At 38.2% G+C, this 11,871-nt stretch overlaps 1 pseudogene across 1 annotated transcript; it reads left to right on the forward strand.

Annotated features, from left to right (window-relative positions):
• Nucleotides 1-2,907: 2,907 nt before the first annotated feature.
• On the forward strand, nt 2,908-9,855 carry LOC144640723 (L-fucono-1,5-lactonase-like; annotated as a pseudogene). Its single transcript, XR_013568431.1, has 9 exons — nt 2,908-3,265; nt 4,397-4,556; nt 5,545-5,621; nt 6,387-6,501; nt 6,859-6,901; nt 7,156-7,203; nt 7,506-7,619; nt 8,394-8,460; nt 8,866-9,855. The product of XR_013568431.1 is annotated as an L-fucono-1,5-lactonase-like (transcript).
• The last annotated feature ends 2,016 nt before the right edge of the window (nt 9,856-11,871 follow it).

Raw genomic sequence — 11,871 nt, forward strand, 5'->3', positions numbered from 1 at the left:
CACATTAATTTAATAAATGAATGTGTGTCCAGCAGTAGCAGTGAAATATATATATGATGAATGCAAATGCGCCTTACACTACTGAAGACCTGAAAAAAATTTTCAGGCTCTGAGCGCTCAGAGCCTGAAAATTTTTTTTCAGGTCTTCAGTAGTGTAAGGCGCATTTGCATTCATCATATATACATTAATTTAATAACAGCTATCATCCAAAAGAGGATACCGTAGAACTATGAGTCAGAATAAAAAATAGAATTTTAAGATTAGAGAGTTTAAGATAAATAATGTATTGACGTATCCTGCAATCATACATTTCTTTATAGATTTTAGAATTTGATTGCAGGATGAGCAATGATTTATTTATTAACTTTTCCCTAAATCAGATAGTTGTAGGTTGTACATGGTGGATATTGAAAAATGTTACTTCCTCTGACATCTCAAGAAATTTAGAATCATTATAGCCTTTCACAGTGTAAAATTTTTGCATTCACTGAGCACGTGGACATTTTCGTTCCCAGAGCGTATTGGTTGTCTTGGCCAGCGGGGCATAGGCGTGAGTGTGGTTGTAGTATGGTTACAAGTTTTTGTCAGTTTTCAGTTAAATCTTCACTGCGTGTTTTTTTATTTCAAGGGTTGATAAGAAACGAGTTGATCAGACGAGTTTTCACCAATTTATAACTGAACCATTAACAAAAGGAAGTTCACCCGCTAGAGGAGTTCTCATGTCTTTATGGTTTAAGGGAATCTGAGCGCCCACTGATTCTATATTGACAAACTTGTGCAAAAAAAGGCGTAATACTGTGATGGGCTTAAATGATGGCTTTGTTGTTGGAGGCTGCAGCTTCAACTGAGTGTTGACAGTTTTGATTGGACCCCTCCATTTATATGCATTTAACCATTCACGTGTGTGCAACTTGTGTGTCCTTTGTTGTAGTGTGAAATTAGTGAAATAGAACAGAAACGTTTCCTTTTAAAATAATATTGAACGAGCACTTCGCTGAAATACTTATATATATATTTTTATTAATTTTGCGGGTTAAAGTGATAAAGAATACAACATGCTTATAGTGCGATTGTAACAATAGGTCCAACAGGTTTTTGTTGTTCAGAAATAATGAAAAGGTGAATTGTTAGGAGTAGCTAAGTAATATAATATTTGTGTATGTAGTGAAATTGGTTGACAGTAGTTGAATGTAGGTAGTTATTTGGTAGGATGTTGACAGAACACAAGGGAAAGTTCTTTCGTGGCGAAGCGGTTTTTTAGCTGGTTCTGAAGACTGCGCCAAGACCTTCCTTTAATGTTCTTTTGACATTTCTTGCTCTTTAAAGTTGCTAAGTGGACAACTAAGATTTGTTGGAAAGGGGATTTAGAAATTTTAGTCGCCATTTTCTTAGTCACTCGCTCGGCTCGTTCAAGTATCTGTTGGTGTAGTTAAGAATGTAAATAAAGCAAAATGTTGTTAAGGACTTGTTTCTTGCGGTGTTCTTCGCTTCATGTGATGTTTGTGACTCCGTACTGTTTGTCTAATGACCGTACTAGTCTGCAGGTTGCGCGGCGGTTGCCAAACCAAACACGGGAAAGCGAGGAGAATATTTTTAGGGCCTGTTTATAAACAAAGAAAAATGTAAATGGTTTCACACAATCGTAGGAGTGCTTGATGCAAATACATGCAGAGCGGAATACTTAGTATACGGAATACGCGTACGGAATATTTAGTAGGACCTGTTTATATGGAGAAAGGATGGTAGGAAGACTACCCTCTCCCGATCCCCGAGCAATCTTTTTCCAAGCATTTACATGAAAAAAAGTTGTTTCTGTGGATAAAGCCTGGCCCTCCTTGTTGTGCGCATCACGCTCTTTTATGTCCCGACTTGTCCCTAGTGGGCGAGCTAAAGGTGTCTGAAGTGTTTACATGGAAAGAGTTGGGTCGCCTCCCAACCGCCCAGGTTCAAAGCACGTGACCCGGTACGAATGCAAAGGGAAAGGGGGTTAACCTCGGTGTAAAAATCTGTGAAATTTTTCTTTGTTTTGGAGCTATTGTTTCCCTGCTCTATATCGTTTCTAGGTTCTTTTTGCCTTGTTCGTTCCTTTTTTTTACGTCACTGGTGAGTTTCACAGGTTTTTACACGGAGGATGAGCCGAAAAAGGAGAAAAAGTCGAATACCGTCACTGTCTACGAAAAGCTCGTAGAAACTTTGCACTTCCATTTTTTTTTCTTTTTTTTTTTTCGCTTGTAGGTTATCACACGGAGAAATCTGACTGTTTTGATACTTGATACCTACATTTCTACAGGTTGGCTCCTCACTTTGTTTCGTTGCGTTTCGTTTCGCAAAATACATTAAACCTACCGATAAAATTTCGTTCATTCACTCGCCGTGGACCACCACATCTCCCTTCTCTCTTGTTTCCAACCGAGATAACAAAAACCTTCAAGTTGGTGTTCAACGACTTTTGGCCAGGATTGTTGTTTGCGCTTTATATTGGTGCATTAAGCACCCAAAATTCTTAAGACGCAACACTCCCTCCAAATACAAAAACCTGAACATAAAAGAAGAGCACAATTTCGCCTGTCACAATACCCCCACCCTCGCCTCCCTCAGAGAAGTCAGGGCTTTTATAGTTGGAATTTTACGGGATTTGTTCAAAAGCCTTGTTTGGTGGGCTTTACTCATAATTACTCCTGCAGGATGGAGTGGTCGATAAAAGGAGGAATAATATATTCGGGGTGAATGGTCTGTAAAATGTTAGCTTCCACCACTGCCGAGCCCAGCACAATCACGGTTAGACTCAAGTAGCAAGCTTAAGGTAGATTACAACTACCATATATGAAGTACCTACTGTGTCATCGGAAATGCGGTTAAACCTACTGCACGCGGGCGCACCTCATTTTTGTTTGCCCGGAAGGTATCAGTTCCTAAGCGAGGGTGTGTAAAGCAGGTCACGAAGCGGGCTTTTTTGTAGGTGTAGAATGACCTAGCATGCGATTTATAAATATCATCACTCAGTGGACATTGTTTTGGAATTTGTATGACTGTGACATTCATCGCGCTCACGCGCCCAATGACGTGACATACTGTATTTGGAAAGTTAGAAGCTTGCATGACTTCTCGGCAGGGCATCAACTTTCTGGAGATTTCGTTTCTCACGCCTTGGTAGACTTTTAACGCTAAATTTCCGAGCTTTGACTCATGCACATCGCTCTACATTCCGTAGCCTGCTGGAAATGAATTCTTTACATGGAAAAGAGATCGTAGATGCCCATATCCGTGAGTAGTTGTTGTTGTTTTTTATATTCGTTTACGCGACGCCATCTTTAACTTAAGCTTATATCCCAAATATTCAGCTTTTAAAATTACTAAACCAACCGTAAAGGCATTCTGGGCTGGTTCTTTCTCTCTTCTCATAGATCTTTGCTTTGCATTTTTGTGGCCACAAACAGCAATTCATCAGCCGTTACAGTGTTTCTACTGGAATCTTTCCTCGGGAAAATTAACTCCATTCATGGCAGGGTGTATTATTTTTATGTGAATTGGGCGGAGTGGGTTTTAAAAGCGTGTAGGTGTGGTATTTGGCATAAATAAGCTTGCTTCTGTGTGTAAGTTGGCTTACTGTGCAAAAGACTATTATGCGATTAAATTTTAAAAAACCTGCTAGCTAGCTAGCTAAGCATGCTCAGATGTACATGTATACATGGAGTCTACATGGATATTAAACACCACAGTAAGGCTTTGAACCCTAAAGTGATATGAAGCCCTGCTTGGAGCTCAAATATTTACATCTCGGAGATGTGTGGGTGAATACAGTCAACTCCCACCTTGCGGACACCTCGGTATAACGGACAACCGGTTATTATGGACAGGAGCTGAAGTCCCGGCAATTAAGAATTACTGAAAGTACAGTGTATCCTCGCTACTGTAGACTATTTCTATTACAGACACTAAATTGTGGTCCCGACAGTGTCCGCCATAGTGGGAATGGGTCTAGAATCTTGGATTTATTGCTGTCAAAGTAAAAGAAACAAAAAGTCAGTAATAGGTGCATATGTGGACTGGAACCCAGGCTGATATTTGGTCATAAGCAAACCTCATGACCACTACACCACAGGAGAGCCACAATCCTGGAAACTTGAGATGAAAAATTAATACTACCACTCCCAACACCTCTCCTCCCCATTTCAATGATAGAAGAAATGGTACGTTTTGGTTTTAGCATCAATTCATCATTGATTCGTGGGGAGGGGGGTTGGAGTGACAATTATTTCAATAGTACTATGATACTACAATAGCGCGCCTCTCTGGTTGCTTACATGGGATTTGACTGTACTGGTATATAGAAGCCACAATTTTATACATTAAATTGTGAAACAGATGAAGCAGAATGAATTTGATCTCTTTCAGATTTATGGGATTCAGAGAAGTTTTTCTATCCCTGGCCTACTGCAGATCTGACTGCTATTTTTAGGCCATTCCGTTTGGGCGACCTTGAAACTGCAATCAACCCCTCCCCCTGTTAGAAAAGTGATATTTGTACAAGCCAACCAGACCTATGAAGAAACAGGTAACACAATTGTTATGCTCTCTATCGCAGTAAATAAACAAACAAAATTATTTCTTATAAAAAACATTTATTTTGCAATTTGGGGTGTAAATATGTACCACTAGCTATTCCAGGTTGGGTATAAACAGACATGGTGCATTATATTTGTCTTATTTCCCTCAAGATTACAGTTTGCATTCTATATGGAATGCACTACAAAATCCTATAATATATGGCTACTAAACACCTAGTACATTTCAGAGCCCCTCCAGGAGAGGGGGAGGGCCCCGGGCCATATTCACTTGTTCCCCCCAAAAAAATTCCCTTGTGTTTCCTTGTTCCCTTGAAGTATTTTGTCAATTTTTTGATCCCTGTTCCCTAAAATATCAGAAACACAGCTTTTGTTCCTGTGTTTGGGCCAGCTTTATTTGTCTTTTGTTCCCAGTTATTTTATGGCCAAGTTCCCTTGTTCCCTGAATCCACTGGGAGGTGCTCATTTCATTTTTGGAAAACATTTTATAGCTTGTAATCTTTTCTTTTGTTGGCTGGGTCCAATTTTATTTAAACTTTAACTTGTTTTTCATGTCCATTGTATAGTTCCATAAATTTTCCATACCTCCCACCCCTCTGAAATTCCAGATAAGCTTCATACATTTCCTTCAAGCTTTTGGCCTTTGAGACACCTCCCACCCCCCAGGAATTTCCAATCCCTTCTGTGGGGGGAGTATGGACATTTTCTGGAACCACACATTGTAGTTAAGCTCAATCATTCCGAATAGTATTGCATTGTGCAAATTATTCTCCCCAATGTTATTGAGTGATCAAAATACCATACCCACTACTGAATCAGTGCTCACACTGTTTGTATCAAAGGATGGCATAATTGGTCTCTCTATACTAGAATGTGTTTCCCTCACAACATGCTTTCTGCAATAAAAATTATTGTTATTGTTTATATGATAAGAATGATACAGCAGCAACTTCATCTTGTTGCATGACTGATCAACAGACTGGATACTAGAACTGGCCAAGCAGAACTCAACAATTTGTGGAGTAGTTGGGTGGGTTGATCTCACAGATCCAAAGGTAAATTAATATTATTTGAAAATATTGTATGGAGTTACTTTTGACATTTTATATTTTAACGGTTTTCTAGTGCTTTTTAATTACCTAATGTATATTTTTAAAATTGTAAATTTATGCTATTAAGCTTAAAGGCCTGACCAAAGGGCATCGCAAGTAGACACAAGATAAAAACTTGCATCTATACTTGCGTCTCCATTTGGCCAGGACTTGCATTGACTTGCGATGACTTGCATTCACTAATTGGTGACGATCAAATTTGCCCACATTAGTTAATTAAGCAAGTTTTTCACCATTTGGCCACCTAACCCAAGTCTGTAAGCAAGTTGAACTTGCGACTACTTGCCTCCACTTGCGTTACCATTTGGCCAGTGCTTTAAAAGGCTTCTTATGTAAATGTTTTAATAAACCACCAATAGATCTATTTTTTTAGATAGTGGTTTTATGATATGGGGATATGTAATTTACACATGTCAATACATCAGTATGTGAAATATTTATGAGCTTACTCTAGGCAGGTAGAGCTTTAAAATTGGGAAATAAAATATTCTGAATAATTAAAATAAAAATATTTATGGAATAATAGGTCATGCAATAGTCATAATTATTATGCATGCACCCTTTTGATCAAAAGGTTCCAGTGGGTTAGAAGATCTCTGCTGACCTATCTTGAGATAAAAAGAATTTTGATTTTGCACATTAATTTTTAGTTGCAAAAATAGTAATTAACATTCTGAAAATTTATATTTGATTTGTCATTATTTTTAGTTGGATGTTATCCTTGATAACTACATGAAGCACCCAAAATTTAGAGGGGTGAGGCACATCATGGAAGCGGAAGCAGATGATTGGTTGAACCAAGAGTCAGTTCACAGAGGTTTAGGTATGTAGTATTAAGCACCGTAAATTCTCGTGTATATGTTGCAGTTAATTTTTGATCTCACTTTATTTTTCATTTTAGTATTTTTTTCTCACTAGTTTTTTTAATACTTGGTTAATAAGTAGAAAAAGGAAACACTTCCCCCCTGTTGATGTGTGATAACCCCCCACCATCCTTACTAACCCTTCCCTACTGCCTGCTATTATCCCCCTCCCCTAAATACTATCATCTAATTTTTTTTTCTTTCTTTGCTAACCTGCACTGGATTTGAACTCTCAATCTCTGGATTTGCTGTCCAACCCCTATGTATGTATTAAAAAACTCTTATTGGAATTTTGTCTCTGTTGCCTCATCATTTAGGATTTCTTCAAGAAAGAGGACTTACATATGATTTACTCATAAGGTTAGTAAATTATTCAATATAATTCTAATAATAAAAGGTAGGTAAAGTCTGCATACAAGCCTAGTGGCCCATCACGCCAGAGCTTATCCCAGTTTCCATAACATAAAGTGACTACAAGTATTTCTTTTCCCCCCCTGGATGGAATGTTAGTCCATCACGGTTTTACCCCCCCCCCCCCCTAACCCGCATGTGCTCACGTTGATTTGCTGCCCACCAAAGAAAAATTATGTTTTAATTTTGTATCTCTCTCAAAGAACTAGGCATCTAAAATTGGCTAATGATGTTGTGAAGAAATTTCCAAAGTAAGTGTCTACATTTATTTAGAATGTTTTGTTGTTTATTGCCGTTTTGATACATGTACATTCAAGCTGACCCAGCACTGTGGAGAATTCAGAGGTACAATGTAAAATGTACCTTAGATTCATTGTGCAATGTGACTTGTACTGTATTGCAGGAATTTTGAATTGTTTAAGCTTGAATTAATTAACTGCCCAAAGCGAACAGCAAAATCTACATACATGTTGCATACAGTAAATTTATTTGCAAGCTAATTAGTGAGAATCAGTGAGATCTTAACTTGATTCTGTTTTTTTTTTTATTTAAGTTTAAAGTTTGTAATTGACCATGCTGCAAAACCTGAAATAAAAGAAGGAAAGATGGATGCCTGGAAAAGTGGAATGGAATTGTTAGCTGAAAATCCAAATGTCTTTTGCAAAATGTAAGTAGAGCTAAAAAGGGATTAGGCCGTGCCCTTTAGATCAGTTGGTTATGTATAATATTATCATTAAGGTTAGTATACATTTGTGTCTATCTACTCAGAATCGGATTTTAGCTTGTCTCCCTGTCTGTTTGTCTTTCTGTTAGTCTGTCTTGTGTGTTTGTTCCTTGGCAAGACACTTTACTCTCTCAGTGTTTGCCTTTACCATTTGGTAGTTTGTTGATAAGGTTAAGTCTGCATTTAAGCCTAGTCGCCCATCATGCTGGAGTTTGTCCCAGTTTCCATAGCAAAAGTGACTAGACTACAAGAACTGGCATTTCTACTCTCTCCGGCATGTGGTGCTTGTCCCTTGCAGGTTAACTCCCAGCATTAAAATAATTATTATTCACTGTACCGATTTAAACACCTGGGTGGAGAGAGGAAGTATGAGAGTGTCTTGCCCAAGAAGACAACACAATTACTGGCCAGGGCTTGAACCCAGATCTCTCTCTGGAGTCCTGTGCACTTACCATTTGGCCACCCTGCCTCCAGTATAATTGGCTACTGGTAAATTGCTGATACAATTACAACATTACAAAAATACGTAGCATGGTTAAGAGGGAAAGGAAGACCTGCCATGGACATCAACACTGATAGGCTCCCCCTACAACAGGAACATACTTAAATCATTTTATGTCAATCACCAAGAGCTGTTTTTTATTCAGTGAGGAAAATGGATGAAATAGATGGAGCATAAAATCAATAGAGTTGAGTTGATTGGCTTTGTGCTTGCAGCTCTGGACTAGTGACAGAAGCATCTCATGAGAACTGGAAAGTTGAAGACTTAATCCCCTATGTACAGGTGACTTTCAAACTCTTAAACTCCATATCGTGAAGTATGTTTTGACAGTTATGAAATTATTAACAAGGCAGACAGAAACAAGCAATGACAGGATCCTTGATTTAAACAGTAGGGAAAAAGAAGCCTGGAAAAAAAATCAGGGCTTCATAGGGTTCCCGCTGAAGCCCTGAATTTTTTAAGGCTTCTGTTCCCTTAATTGTTTAAATTGGTGAGCTTACAGGGAGGATCATGTCAATGCTTGAAGTAAGTTTCTTTGTAAAATAAAAATAACTGCATTATAGATTGAAATGTGATCGATTCCATGTTCCCTTGGACTCTCACTTTCCCTGTAGGACGCTTAAATGTCCCAAGATAAGGTTTCTTATTCCGTTACAATTGTATTAAATTGTGTGCATTTGTTTTTAGCAAATGACTTCCATATTTGGAGCAGGCCGCTGTATGTTTGGCTCTGATTGGCCAGTGTGTAACCTAGCGAGAGATGCGTCTTACAGTCAAGTCTTTCAAGCTTACTTGCAGTGCGTTTCGCATCTGTCGGATGAAGAGAAGGAAGCGGTTTTTTGTGACAACGTGGTGAAATTTTACGGACTTCAAGGAAGGATTGATAACTAGTACTTTTAGTTATGGAGAGTAATATATTAGACCTATTTCACAAATATAACGATTTCACCTCAGATGTCAACTGCAAACTATTTCCTTTATTTAGCCAAAATTTGTTTTAAAACAACATAACATAAACTTTATTTTAACTCGAATTTTAGAGTAGCTTAACTTATATATTTACAATTATTAGTAGCTAATTTCTTCAAGAAATGTAATAAAATATGTCACAAAGCTAGTATTAACGAAGTTTATATATAGAGGAAAAATGTATATATAAGCAAAAAAGCGGCTAAACGAAGGTGATGCTCTGAATATTGATCCTCTTGAACTCTGTTAATTCAATTGTTCGGACATAGTCTGGCAGCGCATTCCATTGCTTGGATGAGAAAATAGAAATCGGAGTAGTTTTATAATTATTTTATATGACATATCATGATAGTTATTAACAAATTGGGTAGTTTAATTCTATTTTGTGTAAGGTGCACGGCCTCTTTATATACTAGTTTTTTTCCCTTTTACAATTTTTACTTAGCTGCCGTGGATAAATAAATATATAAAACAATGTTATTTTCCCTCCTGCACATTCACGTAAGAGAAATTGATAAGAAGCGCGCGGTGAGTGATAGGGTGTATTCCTTCGCAAGCTTCACTCTTTTCCTGTCCTAATTCTCTGCGTGTTGAGGAATCCCGTAGAGCAGATCCCGTATGAGCACAAATGATTCTAAAGTCATTTGTTATTTAACCTTACTCAGACAGTCTATTGAATAAAGTATAATTTCTGTCATGATAAACAATGTAATGTTAACCTGCGATCAGGCGTTATTTTTAATGAAATGTTTGTGAAGATATCGATTTCGAAACATTTTCTGACAAGTTTGCCCTGTTACAATGCTGAATGAGCCAAAGTAAATCGATATTAAGTCGAAACATCTTCGGATCTTCCTAGGCAATCTTCGGAAATTTTCGGAAAATTTTCGGAAACATTCGTACGACCTTCGGACAACATTTTGCAAATCTTTCGAAATCTTCGGAAAATGGTCGGAAATCTTCGGAAAATCGTCAAAAACATCGTAATTAGTAGGTTTATATAATAAACAGAATATTACATGGTTGCTTGGAGATATGAAATTTATCTTCTCGTGTTCATACTAGTTATGCAACGCTTTCGAGTGGTATGCTATGGAATATCCCACGAGTCACTTGTATGTTCTCGGTATACACACTCGCCTAAAGGCTCGTGTATATGCCAAGAAAATACAAGTGACAAGTGGGATATTCCATAGTATACCACGAGAAAGTGTTGTGTAACTATTTTATACCATGCCATAGAAAATACGCTTACTAAATTTCGTCGAGAATACAGTCGCAGCGCACTATGGGAAGGTTGGGTTGAATACCGTCGAATATACAACGGCTTTCCTGTATTCTGATTGGCTGTATTTTTTACTGCATGGTATAAAAATCGATATCCCACTCGTTCGCTGCGCTCACTTGAAGATAAATTTCATATCTCCGCGCAACCATGTAATATCCTCTATATCTCTATACTTCGTCTAGTGACGGTCTGTTTTCTTTTTTGGATTATCCATTCTGGTATCTCCCCTTGAGGAGGGCGTGGTAAGATCGGTGACAGTGTGGAGTAGCCTCGTACGCAGACGCTCTTTGCATTCGTCACGCGTTCTTCCCCACTTGGGGGAAGAGAGATAACATGACGAGTACAAAAAGCGTCTGCGTAGGATGCTAGGTGGAGAGGTAGAATTTATAGGGTAGTTAGACTTGCCACCTGTCATGAATTGCAGGCTTCACACATCTCGAATGTATCCTTGATGTCAGGATTATCCACTTTTTTTCCGTTATTTCACGTTTTAAAAACAGAAGAAAACGACCGAAAAACTGGCTCAGCCACGCGACTGTGTTTTTTTTTCTGCTACTTAAGACCAGCGACATGTCTGAATGAAACCTTAACGTAAGAAATGCACAGAACAGTAGCCGGTACAGCTGGGAGATTAACTAGCAATGTACTACGAGCATTCCCCCCACCCCATTTTTTTCTCCGGGTTAAGTGAATGGGCGAGCATGCAAGAGAATTACTTTGCACGGGGGCGTCACGTCGCGTCTCCTTGCTTCTCGTCAAAGTGCCCGTTAAAGTATTTTTTTTACGGGCGCCCGCTTGCATGTCGCCCAATCGATTGCCCCTGTGAGAAATGAGGGACTGCCCGTAGAGAGGAAACCAAACGCCAACTAGATGAGTACTTTGGTGAACATCGCCGCTCCATCTAAATCAGCATCAGTAAATTCTGTTTTCAACCAGCCTGGCCACTCCGTCAACGACATCCTTCTCATACTCCCGCTTGGAACTCATTCACTAGTACATAACACGGGGGTTTCGTATTTTAAAAAGATTGGCATGTATGTTTTAAATGTCGTCTTTTCTTCTAGCTGTTTCTTTTTCTTCTAGCTTTTAGAATTTATAACTCTCCCTTCGTTTTTCTTCCAGAATTTTCATACATTATGGTTTTTAAAAATCGTAAAACATTCTCTAGTTAAAGATTTAAAACATAAGCTTTCGGCTATCAGACTATAGCCTATAACGAATGAAAATGTTAGTGGGCGATTTTTTTTTATTCGTCAATTATATTTCTAGTTTACAAAATGTCATATATCTGCTAAACTGATATAAATATATAATGACTGGAGATCTAAGCAAGCTCTACTGAGCTTTTCTAAAAGAAGATCCCCGTATATGGAAATATATACAGAAAGAAGTGCGAAAAAACTTATGAAAAACAAAGATACAAAAGAAGCGTGAAA

Source organism: Oculina patagonica, unplaced genomic scaffold (genome assembly GCF_052425735.1).
Source record: "Oculina patagonica isolate OP01 unplaced genomic scaffold, crgOcupat unplaced431, whole genome shotgun sequence".
NCBI lineage: Eukaryota > Metazoa > Cnidaria > Anthozoa > Scleractinia > Oculinidae > Oculina > Oculina patagonica.